The sequence below is a fragment of the Nicotiana tomentosiformis genome, chromosome 2 (assembly GCF_000390325.3).
Source record: "Nicotiana tomentosiformis chromosome 2, ASM39032v3, whole genome shotgun sequence".
NCBI lineage: Eukaryota > Viridiplantae > Streptophyta > Magnoliopsida > Solanales > Solanaceae > Nicotiana > Nicotiana tomentosiformis.
The window spans coordinates 148,936,140-148,941,196 of NC_090813.1; the positions used below are offsets into that span (position 1 = coordinate 148,936,140).

Here is a 5,057-nt window from a genome sequence, read left to right on the forward strand (position 1 = left end):
TTAAATCCAATCCTTGTAGATATGATATTATACTACACTATATTTGATTAGCGAGCAGAATTTAAGTGTGTGTTTTGCGCTCGTCAAATTTTGGTGCCGTTGCCGGGGGTTGGCAATCAATGGTGTTTGAAATAATTTGTAGTGCTAATTCAAGAATCTTTCCTTTTTATTTCTATTTTCTCTTTCTATGGTTGGCGTTCTTTGACTGTGCAAATTACAGGTTAAGATTAGTGCATGACTCGAGCTTCTGTGAAAGAAGTGCTACCATACAAACCAGAGATAGAAAAACAACTGTGACAGCCGAGGAAGGAAAGAAATCTCACCGAGACGTTATAAAAGGTTGGGCACTCCTCAACAAAAGAAACTATGGTAGGAAATGGTTATGATAATGTAGATTTGGCTGCAAGGGAGGCATCCCAACAATGAGAAAACACTGTACGAGATGCTAAGGAAGAAGCTATTAGAGATGAACAGATTATTTATAAAGAAGAGAAGGGTCTAGGAATTGCTCAAAATCAACCCTTAGTTGTAGACCAGTTCGAAAATATACCTCCCATGCGTTGGAGACCATTGGACGATTATGCTAGACCGGTCTACAACAAGGGCTTATCAAGTGTCAGACCACCTCTATTGCAGCTAACAATTTCGAGTTGAAGCAAGGGTTACTTCAAACCCTTTAGAATTATTGTGTCTTCAGAGGGAAGATGAACGAAGATCCAAATACACGTCTTATGGACTTCAAGGAGCTTATGAACACCTTTCAATACAATGGTGTGTCACAAGATGCAGTGTACTTAAGGGCAATCCCCTTCACACTCAAAGATGATGCAAAGCAGTGGCTTCGAAACTTTCCCACGGGATTGATTAGAACATGGGAGGAGATGACCAGAAAATTCCTTGATAAATATTTCTCCTCAGCTATAACGGGAAAGTTTTGAAGAGAAATCCATAACTTCTGCCAGAAAGAGACTGAAACTATTTTTGAAGCATGGGAGAGGTTTAATGAGATTGTTAGAAAGTGTCAACATAGTGGAATTGAACTCTGGATGCAACTCCAGGACTTTTGGGATGGATTGACACCATCCTCGCGTAGAACATTGAGCAATGTAGCTGGAGGCCCTTTGATGAAAAAGACTCTAGAGGAGATAGTTACAATTCTTGATGAGTTGTCTGAAGATGCTAATCAGTGGCCCTCTGAGAGTGCTGAAAGAAGAAGACCAACCAGGGTTCACTAAGTGGATGCTAATACCTCTGTGTAGGTACAACTTGATGCTATGGCTAAAGAAATACGAAAGTTGACATTAGCCTCGATACCAAATGAGCCTCAGGCAGCTTGTGATATATGTGGAAAAGTACACCCTACTCATGAATGTCAAGCCTTAATTGAAAAAGTGAATGTTGTGGGAAATTATAATTTTAATGCAATGGGTCAGAGGCACCTCGGTTTTTCATGGAGTTCACCTAGGGATACCGCTAATGCATGGCACTAAAATAACTCTATACCACAGGGACAAGGAGCTCCAACATTCCAAAACTAGCAGAGGTAGCAATATCAGCCTCAACAGCCCATTCATTCTGGCGTACAAGATCTAATGTAGGCATTTATTCTGAAAACTGATGAGAGGCTTGAAACTCATAGTGCAGCTATACGGGAACATGGAGCATCTACCAAAGAACTGGGCACTGGTATTCGAAACCTGGAAACACAGGTTGGGCAGCTAGTCACTCTATTATCTGAGAGGATTCCGGGAACTCTCCCTAATGATACTGAGAGAAATCCCAAATAAACAATGAATGTTGTAACTCTGAGAATTGGGAAAGTGTTGAAAGACCCCACCCCGATCGAAAAAGATGTGATACTTAAAAAAGAAAGTGGGAAGCAGCTGAAAAGTGATGAGGACAAGAAGAAGAAAGGCCCGATGAAAGCTGAGAAAAAAAAAGGGAGAAACTTCGAGGAGAGAGGAACATGGTAAGAGCAAGCATATGTCTGCTCTACCTTTCCCTCAAAAGCTATATAGAGAAAAGCTGGACAAGCAGTTTGAGAGATTTCTAGATGTGCTCAAACAGGTTCATGTAAACTTACCATTCACAGAAGTGCTCTCACAAATTCCTTCTTATGCTAAATTCTTAAAGGAGATCCTTACGAAGAAGAGGAAAATAGGGGATACCTCAGTGATCAAGCTCACAGAGCATTGCAGTGCGATAGTGCAAAATAAACTCCCACAAAAGTGTGGAGATCCAGGGAGTTTTACTATACCTTGCTTTTTAGGAACTATTAATTTTGATAAATCTTTATGTGATTCTGGTGTTTCAATTAATTTAATGCCTCTATCTATTTATAGGAACTTGGAGAAGGAGATTGAGGAGATAAGGTATGTACCTATATCTTTGCAGCTGGCAGACCAAACGATTATAATACCCGAGGGGGTAGTGAAAGATGTGTTAGTTCGGGTGGATAAGTTCGTATTTCCTGTGGATTTTATAATGGTGAATATGGAGGAAAACAAGGAGGTACCCCTCATCCTAGGAAGACCATTCTTAGCAACGAGTAGAGCTATATTGGATATACAAGAGAGAAAATTCATGCTTAGAGTGGGTGAGGAGACTATGACTTTTAAGATAGATATAGAAAAGGGGGCACAAAAAGGAAAACCAGTTGTCAGTATTGAGTGGAAAGTGAAGGGCTCGAAAGAGAGGGCTGCAGTGGGCGAGAAAGATAAGTGTGGGTGTACCCTAAAAAGGCTGAGAAGAAGTTGTCTGCATTAGTTCGGGCGCGGGGAATGGCGCCCGACTTCGACTCAGAACCCGACCAGATATTCAGGGAATTTCCCTCTACCTTATGCTTTTTTAATTGTGTGCCATGGGGACATGACACAACTTAAAGTGTGGGGTGGGGGATATGTTGTATGTATGTATGTCTATTAGTTCTCAGTTTGTTAGTTGTAGTAGTTAGAGAAAACAAAATAACACAAAAATTTAAAATTTTTGATTTTTTCTCGATGATGGATATCATCAACAGGTTTCTTGAGGGATTTAAGTCGAAGGAAAAAGACAAAAAGATTTTCTTTTGTAGGCAGTGTAATAATTCCCCTTTATTTTTTCTTTGTGTCGCGGTTCTTTTCCAAGGGTTTTGTTTGAACCGGGTGTAGTTAGTAGTTTTTCATTTTATTTAGGAGTAGGAAACCTTATGCTGTGAGTTGAATTGAAGGCAATATCTCATGACTATATGATACCTTGAGAATAGTAAGTGCTTTAGTTGTGACGCTTAGGCTCAGTTTTTGACTCTTGTATAAGTACCCTAAATTGTATGATCTTAACTTTGCTTAACTGCTTTGACTAGAGTGTCTTGATAGTCCAATCCCGAGTGAGTTATGTGCCATGTTTGTGTGAGGTTTTATGTATTCTGTGCATTGCATTTGATGTCTAGAACTTGCCTCGTGTATTTGCAAAGCAAATAGTAGTTTTATTCAGTATAGGAAGTGATATATGCATTTCTTTGTTAAGCCAGATATATCCTTTTACCCACCTAATTATTATGTATCATAGTTAACCCCTTTGAGCCTTTAATCATATTTCCTTGGCAACCACATTGCAAGCCCCACCCGGTTGTTTGAATTGACCATCTATTTGAACCTTTTACCTCTCGTGAGCATCTTGATTTTATTATGAACTTTGTAAAAGTTGAAGTATGGGGTGGTTGGTTTGGCTTTTTAGTGGAACTATTGAAATAAGGAGAAAGGTGCAATATTTTGAAAAGGTAAGAGCCACTTGAATTGAAAAACAAAGGAAAAAATAAGTGTATGATTGTGAAAAATATTCCTTGATAGTAGACTCTTGATATAATTGTGCTTAAAGAAGTAGGGAGTTAATGTATATTGATGTGAATATGGAGTTATGGTTTGACGTTAGTGTGGGGTTTTGAATGGTTAATTGTATGTGTTAAAGTTCTTAGGGAGGTGTAGTCACTCTTATATCCAAATGTATCCTACCCATCCATCCCACAGCCTACATTACAACCAATTAAAGTCCTACTTGATGCTTGACTGAATGTGCTCAATTAGCTGAGTAGTACGCTACGGGCAAGCCTATGGTACGTCTTTTGTGGCATATGAATGTTAATTCTAAGAGTGAGTGAATTCTTTCTATCTTGAGTTCCTGATTGTTCTTAAATTTTAGTGTGTGTGTAATTACTCTCTATTATTGTGTAAGGGCTTTGATTCATGAAGGAAAGGTAATGTCGTTGACCTCTATGTTAGAGTAAGTAAGCGGGTTGCAAAAAATGCATGGTGCTTTTGAGTCAAATCTTGAGGCGAGGATGTTATGGTATTGTGCTTAATCTGTTTTAAATATTCTTGGTATGATGAGTTATTAGAGTTGTTGAAAAAAGTCGTGTCTCTATGAAGTGTAATTTGATTGCTCGAGGACGAGCAATGGTTTAAGTGTGGGGTGTTGATGGTAGGCTATAATTACGTGTTTTAGTCTCTTATTGCACTCTAATCCACTGCACTTTACTTGTATTGAGCTTTAATTAGTAGTATTTTGCACTTATTGTGGGTTTTATGCCGTGTAGGAGTGATTTAAAGCGATGTAGATGTTGTGGAAATAATTCGAGCTATTTGGAGCATTGAAGTCTGAGTGAAAGCCCAAAAGATTATGTCGGGATCGTGTTTGGGGGTCGAGGACCAAGTCTGGACATCAAAAATTGAAGTTTGAACCGTACTCTGAGAAAATCTCACAACCGCGGCATGTAAGGCAGGGCGTGGTGCGCCGCAGCTGTAAAAATCTTTTTACCTGGCAGATGTTGAGCTCTCTGGAAATCCCAACTAATTCCCCGCATGGCGCGTCGCCACATGCGGCGCGGCGTGCCTGTGCAATTTTTATAGAGTGAAAATTCTATTTCGGCTAGGAGAATGTGGTTTGTCTGGGCCCGACCCTACTTGGTATAAGTATATGGAAAAATGTTATTTTCTGGACTTTGGACATACTTTAGACCTAAGGAAGCTAAAGAGGAGTGGGAGTAAGAAAAGCACAAGGATTTCATCATTCCTTCCTCACTC

General features: G+C 39.5%; 1 pseudogene; it reads right to left on the reverse strand.

Moving 5' to 3' along the window:
• Positions 1-929: 929 nt before the first annotated feature.
• On the reverse strand, positions 930-1,028 carry LOC117279667 (small nucleolar RNA R71; annotated as a pseudogene).
• Between the last annotated feature and the right edge of the window lie 4,029 nt (positions 1,029-5,057).